The sequence below is a fragment of the Lithobates pipiens genome, unplaced genomic scaffold (genome assembly GCF_037356315.1).
Source record: "Lithobates pipiens isolate NorthernLeopardFrog02 unplaced genomic scaffold, aLitPip1_a1.2 Scaffold_73, whole genome shotgun sequence".
Classification (NCBI taxonomy): Eukaryota; Metazoa; Chordata; class Amphibia; order Anura; family Ranidae; genus Lithobates; species Lithobates pipiens.
The window spans coordinates 494,010-506,746 of NW_027507896.1; the positions used below are offsets into that span (position 1 = coordinate 494,010).

Sequence of the window (12,737 nt, forward strand, 5' to 3'; positions counted from 1 at the left end):
AACAACAAAAAACAACAAAACAAACCAAAACACAAAACAACAACAACACACAAACAACCAACAAACACAACAACAACAACAACACAACAAAAACCAATCTATCCCCCTCTCCTTCCCTCCACCCTTCACCACTTATCCACACCCTCTCCTTCCTCCCCCCTTCACCTCTATTATCCACCCCTCTCCTTCTTCCACCCTTCACCCCTATTATCCCCCCTCTCCTTCCTCCATCCTTCACCTCTATTATCCTCCCCTCTCCTTCCTTCCACCCTTCACCTCTATTATCCACCCCCTCTCCTTCCTCCACCCTTCACCTCTATTATCCCCCCCTCTCCTTCCTCCACCCTTCACCTCTATTATCCACCCCTCTCCTTCTTCCACCCTTCACCTCTATTATCTGCCCCTCTCCTTCCTCCACTCTTCACCCCTATTATCCCCCCCTCTCCTTCCTCCATCCTTCACCTCTATTATCCTCCCCTCTCCTTCCTCCACCCCTTCACCTCTATTATCCACCCCTCTCCTTCCTCCACCCTTCACCTCTATTATCCCCCCTCTCCTTCCTCCACCCTTCACCTCTATCATCCACCCCTCTCCTTCCTCCACCCTTCACCTCTATTATCCTCCCCTCTCCTTCCTCCACCCTTCACCTCTATTATCCCCCCTTCTCCTTCCTCCACCCTTCACCTCTATTATCCACTCCTCTCCTTCCTCCATCCCTGTTCCTTTATAGCCCTTCTCCTCACCCTCTCCACCCTTCACCTCTCTTACAGTGCCTTGAAAAAGTATTCACCCCCCTTGAAATTCTCCACACTTTGTTACAACCAAAAAACGTAAATTTATTTTATTGGGACTTTATGTGATGGAACAACACAAAGTGGCACATAATTGTGAAGTGGAGGCAAAATTATACAAATATGTGAAAAGTGTGGGGGTGGGGGGGGGTATTTGTATTCAGCCCCCTTAACTCTGATACCCCTAACTAAAATCTAGTGGAACCAATTGCCTTCAGAAGTCACCTAATTAGTAAATAGAGTCCACCTGTGTGTCATTTAATATCAGTATAAATACAGCTGTTCTGTGATGGCCTCAGAGATTTGTTAGAGAACCTTCATGAAAAAAAGCATCATGAAGGCCAAGGAACACACCAGGCAGGTCAGGGATAAAGTTGTGGAGAAGTATAAAGCAGGGTTGGGTTATTATAAAATCTCCCAAGCTTTGACCATCTCACGGAGCTCTGTTCAATCCATCATCAGAAAATGGAAAGAGTATGGCACAACTGCCAACCTACCAAGACATGGCCGTCCACCTAAACTGACCGGGCTGGGCAAGGAGAGCATTCATCAGAGAAGAGCCAAGAGGTCCATGGGAACTCTGGAGGAGCTGCAGAGATCTACAGCTCAAGGGGGAGAATCTGTCCACAGGACAACTATTAGTCGTCTCTCCACAAATCTGGTCTTTGGTCTTTTCAGAAAATAAACTGATCCTATAGGTAATGGCTCCTCGGTCCACCAGCCAGATTACTGTAGAGAAGGATGCTGTAGGTTTGCTTTACCGCCATAATTCCTGTAATGTGGTCCACCTACTGAGGTGCCCATGTGATCATCATCCAGTGAGAGAGAGAGAGGGCCCGTCTCCACTAAGGGGGCCCCAGTGCACATGACCCCCCTGCACTCGATGGCACTGAGAAATCTCCAGAGATCTGACATAGTCTCTTTCTGTCGTTGTCCAATCCTAGAGACATACGTTCCTTCAGAGACAGCCGCAAGGAACTGGAGCGCTGCAGAGAGGGGCTGGAGAGCGCCTTAAACCACAATGCCGAGATTTCTCGCAAGAAGCCGCAGGAGGTGCTGGACGCGGCCGCGTCGGTGCAGACATCCCGCAAGGCGTTCAGAGAGCGGGTTCTGGATTATACCTTGCAGGTGAGTACCAGGCCACTCGTATTATGTCATATCGCTATATCTTCTCATATTGTATGGCTCCATTCACAAAGCTTTCACACACGGGGATAAGGATCTTTATTTTAGCCATGTGACCGCCAATTTCAAATCTCATCGGACTCATAAATGAATTCCAACAGTCCCGGATTTGCTGGGACAGTCCCACCTCTTGGTCCTGTGTCCCACAGATGCTGTGTCCAGGGTCATGTCCCAGGATCAAAGAATCAATCATATTTATAGTTACTTCACATTGGCTGTAACTCAATAAGGAGTTCATTATAAGGATCAGAGTGGGCAGGCCCCCCCATATTTAAAGATGAGGGTTGGGCAGGACCATCACATTAAGTGGATGTAATGGGCGGATGTCGGTCCTGGCATATCAGGGGTAAGGTCTGGGTGGGACTGACTTTTTATAGTTGGGGTAATTTGGACTTGCCCACCTATGAATGGATGAGATGAGGGCCATCCTGGAATGTGGGACCATATTGTTGGAAAGTATGCTGAAAATAAGGATCCTTATCCCAGTGTGTTAGCTTTATGAATTGAGTCTTTTCTAGCTTGGCCCTACAAAAAGTCAAGTGGTGGAGAATAAATTCCTGTTGATGTCTATACCTAAAAATGTATACATTTCCTTCACTGTGCTAACCGTTCAGGAAAACGATATTCTTCTTCTGATCTCCTCCATCTTCCACTTCTCTGTCTCCTTCTTCAGATCAACGTCATCCAAGGGAAGAAGAAGTTCGACATTTTGGAGTTTGTGAGTTTCCAAGAAAATCCAATTGGGGGGTCTCTGTCCTATGGGGTTATCATAGAATGATTGGACAGATATTGGGGGTCTCTGTCCTATGGGGTTATCAAAGAATGGTTGGACAGATATTGGGGGTCTCTGTCCTATGGGGTTATCATAGAATGATAGGACAGATATTGGGGGTCTCTGTCCTATGGGGTTATCATAGAATGATTGGACAGATATTGGGGGTCTCTGTCCTATGGGGTTATCAAAGAATGATAGGACAGATATTGGGGGTCTCTGTCCTATGGGGTTATCATAGAATGATTGGACAGATATTGGGGGTCTCTGTCCTATGGGGTTATCATAGAATGATTGGATAGATATTGGAGGTCTCGGTCCTATAGGGTTATCATAGAATGATTGGACAGATATTGGGGGTCTCTGTCCTATGGGGTTATCATAGAATGATTGGACAGATATTGGGGGTCTCGGTCCTATGGGGTTATCAAAGAATGATAGGACAGAAATTGGGGGTCTCTGTCCTATGGGGTTATCATAGAATGATAGGACAGATATTGGGGGTCTCTGTCCTATGGGGTTATCATAGAATGATTGGACAGATATTGGGGGTCTCTGTCCTATGGATAAACATGGAATGATTGGATAGATATTGGGGGTCTCGGTCCTATGGGGTTATCATAAAATTATTGAACCAATATTGGGGGTCTCTTTCCTATGGGGTTATCATAATTGGACGGATCATGATTGGACAGATATTGGGGGTCTCTGTCCTATGGGGTTATAGAATGATTGGACAGATATTGGGGGTCTCTGTCCTATGGGGTTATCATAGAATGATTGGACAGATATTGGGGGTCTTTGTCCTATGGGATAAACATGGAATGATTGGACAGATATTGGGGGTCTCTTTCCTATGGGGTTATCATAGAATGATAGGACAGATATTGGGGGTCTCTGTCCTATGGGATAAACATAGAATGATTGGACAGATATTGGGGGTCTCTGTCCTATGGGGTTATCATAGAATGATTGGACAGATATTGGGGGTCTCTGTCCTATGGGGTTATCATAGAATGATTGGACAGATATTGGGGGTCTCTGTCCTATGGGGTTACCATAGAATGATTGGACAGATATTGGGGGTCTCTGTCCTATGGGTTATCATAGAATGATTGGACAGATATTGGGGGTCTCTGCCTTATGGGGTTATCATAGAATGATTGGACAGGTATTGGGGGTCTCTGTCTTATGGGGTTATCATAGAATGATTGGACAGATATTGGGGGTCTCGGTCCTATAGGGTTATAATAGAATGATTGGACAGATATTGGGGGTCTCTGTCCTATGGGGTTATCATAGAATGATTGGACAGATATTGGGGGTCTCTGTCCTATGGGGTCATCATAGAATGACTGGACAGATATTGGGGGTCTCTGTCCTATGGGGTTATCATAGAATGATTGGACAGATATTGGGTGTCTCTGTGCTATGGGGTTATCATAGAATGATTGAACAGATATTGGGGGTCTCTGTCCTATTGGGTTATCATAGAATGATTGGACAGATATTGGGGGTCTCTGTCTTATGGGGTTATCATAGAATGATTGGACAGGTATTGGGGGTCTCTGTCTTATGGGGTTATCATAGAATGATTGGACAGATATTGGGGGTCTCTGTCCTATAGGGTTATAATAGAATGATTGGACAGATATTGGGGGTCTCTGTCCTATGGGGTTATCATAGAATGATTGGACAGATATTGGGGGTCTCTGTCCTATTGGGTTATCATAGAATGATTGGACAGATATTGGGGGTCTCTGTCCTATAGGGTTATAATAGAATGATTGGACAGATAATGGGGGTCTCTGTCCTATGGGGATATCATAGAATGATTGGACAGATATTGGGGGTCTCTGTCCTATGGGGTTATCATAGAATGATTGGACAGATATTGGGGGTCTCTGTCCTATGGGGTTATAGAATGATTGGACAGTTTTTGGGGGTCTCTGTCCTATGGGGTTATCATAGAATGATTGGACAGATATTGGGGGTCTCTGTCCTATGGGGTTATCATAGAATGATTGGACAGATATTGGGGGTCTCTGTCCTATGGGGTTATCATAGAATGATTGGACAGATATTGGGGGTCTCTGTCCTATGGGGTTATAGAATGATTGGACAGATATTGGAGGTCTCTGTCCTATGGGGTTTTCATAGAATGATTGGGCAGATATTGGGGGTCTCTGTCCTATGGGGTTTTCATAGAATGATTGGGCAGATATTGGGGGTCTTTGTCCTATGGGATAAACATAGAATGATTGGGCAGATATTGGGGGTCTCTGTCCTATGGGGTTATAGAATGATTGGACAGATATTGGGGGTCTCTGTCCTATGGGGTTATCATAGAATGATTGGACAGATATTGGGGGTCTCTGTCCTATGGGGTTATCATAGAATGATTGGACAGATATTGGGGGTCTCTGTCCTATGGGGTTATAGAATGATTGGACAGATATTGGAGGTCTCTGTCCTATGGGGTTTTCATAGAATGATTGGGCAGATATTGGGGGTCTCTGTCCTATGGGGTTTTCATAGAATGATTGGGCAGATATTGGGGGTCTTTGTCCTATGGGATAAACATAGAATGATTGGGCAGATATTGGAGGTCTCTGTGCTATGGGGTTATCGTAGAATGCTTGGGCAGATATTGGGGGTCATTGTCCTATGGGGTTATCACAGAATGATTTGTCAGATATTGGGGGTCTCTGTCCTATGGGGTTATCATAGAATGATTGGACAGATATTGGGGGTCATTGTCCTATGGGATAAACATGGAATGATTGGACAGATATTGGGGGTCTCTGTCCTATGGGGTTATAGAATGATTGGACAGATATTGGGGGTCTCTGTCCTATGGGGTTATAGAATGATTGGACAGATATTGGGGGTCTCTGTCCTATGGGGTTATCATAGAATGATTGGACAGATATTGGGGGTCTTTGTCCTATGGGATAAACATAGAATGATTGGACAGATATTGGGGGTCTCTGTCCTATGGGGTTATAGAATGATTGGACAGATATTGGGGGTCTCTGTCCTATGGGGTTATCATAGAATGATTGGACAGATATTGGGGGTCTCTGTCCTATGGGGTTATCATAGAATGATTGGACAGATATTGGGGGTCTCGGTCCTATGGGGTTATCATAGAATGATTGGACAGATATTGGGGTCTCTGTCCTATGGGGTTATCATAGAATGATTGGACAGATATTGGGGGTCTCTGTGCTATGGGTTTATCGTAGAGTGATTGGGCAGATATTGGGGGTCTCGGTCCTATGGGGTTATCATAGAATGATTGGACAGATATTGGGGTCTCTGTCCTATGGGGTTATCATAGAATGATTGGACAGATATTGGGGGTCTCTGTGCTATGGGTTTATCGTAGAGTGATTGGGCAGATATTGGGGGTCTCGGTCCTATGGGGTTATCATAGAATGATAGGACAGATATTGGGGGTCTCGGTCCTATGGGGTTATCATAGAATGATTGGACAGATATTGGGGTCTCTGTCCTATGGGGTTATCATAGAATGATTGGACAGATATTGGGGGTCTCTGTGCTATGGGTTTATCGTAGAGTGATTGGGCAGATATTGGGGGTCTCGGTCCTATGGGGTTATCATAGAATGATTGGACAGATATTGGGGGTCTCTGTCCTATGGGGTTATCATAGAATGATTGGATAGATATTGGGGGTCTCGGTCCTATGGGGTTATCATAGAATGATTGGACAGATATTGGGGGTCTCTGTCCTATGGGGTTATCATAGAATGATAGGACAGATATTGGGGGTCTCTGTCCTATGGGGTTATCATAGAATGATTGGACAGATATTGGGGGTCTCTTTCCTATGGGGTTATCATAGAATGATTGGACAGATATTGGGGGTCTCTGTCCTATGGGGTTATAGAATGATTGGACAGATATTGGGGGTCTCTGTCCTATGGGGTTATCATAGAATGATTGGACAGATATTGGGGGTCTTGGTCCTATTGGGTTATCATAGAATGATTGGACAGATATTGGGGGTCTCGGTCCTATTGGGTTATCATAGAATGATTGGACAGATATTGGGGGTCATTGTCCTATGGGGTTATCATAGAATGATTGAACAGATATTGGGGGTCTCTGTCCTATGGGGTTATCATAGAATGATTGGGCAGATATTGGGGGTCTCTGTCCTATGGGGTTATCATAGAATGATTGGACAGATATTGGGGGTCTCTGTGCTATGGGGTTATTATAATATGATTGGGCAGATATTGGGGGATAAACATAGAATGACTGGTGAAGTATACATCAGGCCTCCTCATCCCCTGAACAAAGACTAGGAAATCCCTGGAGTTTGGTCTTGGGATGGGAATGGTAAAAGGGCCCCCCACCCCCCAGAATGACCCCTTCTTCCCCTTCTTCCTCTTCTTTCAGATGCTGCAGCTGATAGACGCTCAGACTGGTTTCCTCACACAGAGTCACACCGTCCTGAAGAATGTGGAGGAATATCGGAAGGCCTGGCCACACAGGTGAGGGGTACAGGAGGGTAATACACCCTATAGAATGTGGGCTTATGTATGTAGGACGTACTTAAAAGAAAGCTATGCACCAGGATAGCAGAACATATTTATAACATCTCCATCGTTATAAAGAACATAGTGTTTCCCTACATTTTAGACGTGAACATGGTAGGGACCCAACTGGACTCAAGTTTTGGGGAGTGGATAGGATTTTTCCTGATTGGAAGGGCAGCAACCTAGTCCGGGAGATATCCAAGCGAGGAACGGAATGGATTTCCGTACAAATACTTTGAGTCCTTTTGGTTTGAACATAGAGTTAGATATTAACTGCTTTATTAGTGATTATTGATTTTATTTATTATAGAAAAGTTGGGATTTGAGTTTGAGCGTATTGTTATCATCCAATGCATGGGTTCCAATATTCAGCAATTTTGTTTTTATTTATTTTTATTCTCTCCCATTTTGTATCATCATTATTTTTATTTCATTTTCATAGTTCTGTTTATTTATTTCTTTATTTTATTTTATTTTGACGTTTATTCATTTTTTATTTTATTTATTTTAATTTTATTTTTATTTTTATATTTATTTTTATTTTTATTTTTATTTTTATTTTTATTTTTATTTTTATTTTCACCTTTATTTATTTTTTATTTTTTATTTTTAATTTTATTTATTTGTTTTATATATATTTTTTTCCATCATATCATTTTATTTTCATTTTCATTTTTTCTCACCTCTGTCATCTAGACTGGATAATTGGATTTTGTGCTTATTGGTCGATCAGTGAGTGATAATTTTGATCACTTATAGTTTGCACATAGGTGACTTTGACATATTGTAATATGGTTTAGTGTAGACTCATAATATCTACAGCAGTATGCCCCGGATTTGTTATATCATAGTAATGATATGCCCTGTTTAAACTAATATAGGTGATGGGGTAGGCATACAGGTATTTTAGATAGGCAATAAGGATAAGGTTCTGTTATCAGTATCCTGGCCGGTATGCTGATGGCTTGCACGGCGGGACCTAATCATGTAACAATGAACAAAGCAGAAGGTTTTCTTCATTTCCTTCCCCTTAAGCTAGATAGTGATTTTTAGCAGGCCGTTGTTATGACGATCGCTTATACGGCGATGTCATTACATTGTCACATCGAATGCGAGGAGAGGGGGCCGGACGTGGGCGTTATTTTGATCTGGCTTCCCGCCCCGCAAGGTATTTAAATGGACTAGCTGCGTTGCCTGGCCACGCCCACGGACGAAGACGTGATGACGAAACGCGTATGGGCGTGACCAGGCAGCTATACGTCACCAGAGCAGGCTATTCGGAGTGGTTACCCGGGACCCGCCGTGGAAGCTGAGGCAGTATTCGACCAAACGCCTCAGGACTGCGGTGAGACCACCTCGTTATCACTGCAAGTGACATTTTAAATGTGACATTTTGCTGTGCACATGTGTACGTATGATTTTAAGCGCATGAGTGTTTTTAATGAATAAAGCTGTGTTGCACTATGGAATCTATATTTTATTGTTTTCTATATGTGGATCTGGGGGCTGTGAATGAGAATTAAGTGAACTCTTATCGGTGAGAGAGCAGGGAGCCCGAGAGAGAGGAACCTATGGTGTTCTGATAAGACGTTTTTCCGGAGGGACACTAGTGGGACTACTTCTACAGCCGTAGTGAAGTGCCTGTTAACCCTTTGGGTTCTGGTGAGTGAATTACCATAAGGGGTGTCACCGGCCGTCAGACCCTTCGCACACTGGTGTTTTCTTCTTCGGAGATGGATCTTCTTTTCTGAACTTTTTTCCAAAGTGTGATAGCTCAATTGAATATTGAGTCATATATGTTTGGAGATATTATGGACACTTGCTAGTGACTTTTTTTAGACACTGAATTATTCATCCTCCATATATTTATTATATTTTTATCCTCTATATATTTATTATATTTTATTTTTTGATTATTTTCCCTTTTTTGTTTTAGCGCTGTCAATATAGTATATGCGGGGTAATTAGGGTACGGATACGGTATACTATATATTTTTGTGATTTGTCCTTTTGGTATGATAGCAGCTTGTTAGGGTGAGTTTTGACTTACTGCATAGGGCGCTGGGATCATTGTTTGTCACTTTCAATATTTTGTGTGCACATTCCAGTGATACTAGTACTTGTTACACCCTATAGAAGGGTAAATCTATAGAAATTCCACAATTACATAGGAAATTCTAAAATCTGATGATGATGGACTCCTTATAATTTGTGCCTATACCCCCCCCCCCACCTCCCTACAAATACTTATTTAGGGTTGTTACACCAAAGGGGGTGAATACTTATGCAGTCAAGACTTTCTTGTTTTTAAATATGTAAATCTTCGTGGATTGTCTCTGAACCTGCAAACATTTGTGAAGACCGATGGCATAAAATTCCAGTTGAATCCATTTTACTTCCAGGCTGTAAAACAACAAAATGTGGAAGAACTTTGGAGTGGGGGGGGGGGGGGGGGTGAATATTTTATACAAAGCACTAGAAGTGGCTCGTGATTCGAGTGGGTTTCCGAAGCTCCCTTGTTGCAGCCATTCAGAATTTCCTCACCCGTACAGGTGAAGCCACAATGTGGGAGACAAAGGACTATGTTCCAGTATTGCTTGTGGTCTCCCGGGCATCTGGTGGGACTAACGGCCGGAGGACGCCGTGCCTCACATCATCTCTCATTATGGATAGGAGTTTGTTAATTCAAGTCCACCTTAAAGGTTTTGATGTCCCTCATACAACATGAGGGGGACCTCTGGGTGGATGATGTCCCTTACAAAGAAGGAATGAGTGCGACAATGGGCCATAAAGTAGACCGATGTTCATTCTGTTCTGCAGGTCCATCAGACGGTCCTACAAGGGGCTCGGGAGCAGAGAGACCTGGAGCAGAAACTGATCAGCATGAACACAGGGTGAGGATGGGTTTTCTCTGGATGTCTATGTAATGCTTATCCTCTCCCCTTCAATCACATCTCTCTCTGATCCCTCCCCTTTCCTTATTCCATCCCTTCCCTTTCCCTCCCCATCTCCCCCATTCCCCTTCCCTCCCCATCTCCTCCCTTCCCTTCCCTCCCCATCTCCTCCCTTCCCTTCCCTCCCCATCTCCTCCCTCCCTTCCCTTCCCTCCCCATCTCCTCCCTTCCCTCCCCCATCTCCTCCCCTTCCCTTCCCCATCTCCTCCCCTTCCCTCCCCTTTTCCATCCCTTCCCTCCCCTTTTCCATCCTTCCCTCCCCTTTTCCATCCCTTCCCTCCCCTTTTCCATCCCTTCCCTCCCCTCTTCCATCCTTTCCTTCTCTCGTCCCTTCTCTCTCTTTCTTCTAATGTCCTATCCCCTCCTCCCTTTTCCCCATTCCTTTCCTATTCCTCTCCCCCATTCATCTCCCACCAAATTCACATCCCTCCCTGCCCCCTCCTCCCATTCCTTTCCCTTCCTTCGTCTATCCCTCCCCCACCCATCTCCCCTTCCCCTCCCTTCTACCATTTCTCTCCCTTCCATAATCTATCCCTCTCCCCTTCCTCTCTCCTCTCTCCCTTCTACCATTTCTCTCCCTTCCTCTCCCCTTCCATAATCTATCCCCCTGCCCTTCCTCTCTCCCTTCTACCATTTCTCTCCCTTCCTTAATCTATCCCCCTGCCCTTCCTCTCTCCCTTCTACCATTTCTCTCCCTTCCATACTCTATCCCCCTGCCCTTCCTCTCTCCCTTCTACCATTTCTCTCCCTTCCATAATCTATCCCTCTCCCCTTCTTCTCTCCCTTCTACCATTTCTCTCCCTTCCATAATCTATCCTCTCCCCTTCTTCTCTCCCTTCTACCATTTCTCTCCCTTCCATAATCTATCCCCCTGCCCTTCTTCTCTCCCTTCTACCATTTCTCTCCCTTCCATAATCTATCCCCCTGCCCTTCTTCCTCTCCTTCTACCATTTCTCTCCCTTCCATAATCTATCCCCCTGCCCTTCCTCTCTCCCTTCTACCATTTCTCTCCCTTCCATACTCTATCCCCCCTGCCTCTTCTCTCTTTCCTCTCCCCTCCTCTCTCCCTTCTACCATTTCTCTCCCTTCCATAATCTATCCCCCTGCCCTTCCTCTCTCCCTTCTACCATTTCTCTCCCTTCCATACTCTATCCCCCTGCCCTTCCTCTCTCCCTTCTACCATTTCTCTCCCTTCCATAATCTATCCCTCTCCCCTTCTTCTCTCCTTCTACCATTTCTCTCCCTTCCATAATCTATCCCCCTGCCCTTCTCTCTCCCTTCTACCATTTCTCTCCCTTCCATAATCTATCCCCCTGCCCCTTCTTCTCTCCCTTCTACCATTTCTCTCCCTTCCATAATCTATCCCCCTGCCCTTCCTCTCTCCCTTCTACCATTTCTCTCCCTTCCATACTCTATCCCCTGCCCTTCTTCTCTCCCTTCTACCATTTCTCTCCCTTCCATAATCTATCCCTCTCCCCTTCCTCTCTCCCTTCTACCATTTCTCTCCCTTCCATAATCTATCCCCCTGCCCTTCCCTCTCTCCCTTCTACCATTTCTCACCCTCCCATAATCTATCCCCCTGCCCTTCCTCTCTCCCTTGTACCATTTCTCTCCCTTCCATAATCTATCCCCCTGCCCTTCTTCTCTCCCTTCTACCATTTCTCTCCTTCCATAATCTATCCCCCTGCCCTTCTTCTCTCCCTTCTACCATTTCTCTCCCTTCCATAATCTATCCCCCTGCCCTTCCTCTCTCCCTTCTACCATTTCTCTCCCTTCCATACTCTATCCCCCTGCCCTTCTTCTCTCCCTTCTACCATTTCTCTCCCTTCCATAATCTATCCCCCTGCCCTTCTTCTCTCCCTTCTACCATTTCTCTCCCTTCCATAATCTATCCCCCTGCCCTTCCTCTCTCCCTTCTACCATTTCTCTCCCTTCCTCTCCCTTCCATAATCTATCCCCCTGCCCTTCCTCTCTCCCTTCTACCATTTCTCTCCCTTCCATAATCTATCCCCCTGCCCTTCCTCTCTCCCTTCTACCATTTCTCTCCCTTCCATAATCTATCCCCCTGCCCTTCTTTCTCTCCCTTCTACCATTTCTCTCCCTTCCATACTCTATCCCCCTGCCCTTCCTCTCTCCCTTCTACCATTTCTCTCCCTTCCATAATCTATCCCCCTGCCCTTCCTCTCTCCCTTCTACCATTTCTCTCCCTTCCATACTCTATCCCCCTGCCCCTTCCTCTCTCCCTTCTACCATTTCTCTCCCTTCCATAATCTATCCCTCTCCCCTTCTTCTCTCCTTCTACCATTTCTCTCCCTTCCATATCTATCCCCCTGCCCTTCTTCTCTCCCTTCTACCATTTCTCTCCCTTCCATAATCTATCCCCCCTGCCCTTCTTCTCTCCCTTCTACCATTTCTCTCCCTTCCATAATCTATCCCCCTGCCCTTCCTCTCTCCCTTCTACCATT

General features: G+C 45.1%; 1 pseudogene; it reads left to right on the forward strand.

Moving 5' to 3' along the window:
* Positions 1-12,737, forward strand: part of LOC143959388 (arf-GAP with coiled-coil, ANK repeat and PH domain-containing protein 1-like) — a 119,756-nt pseudogene that overhangs the window by 61,998 nt on the left and 45,021 nt on the right.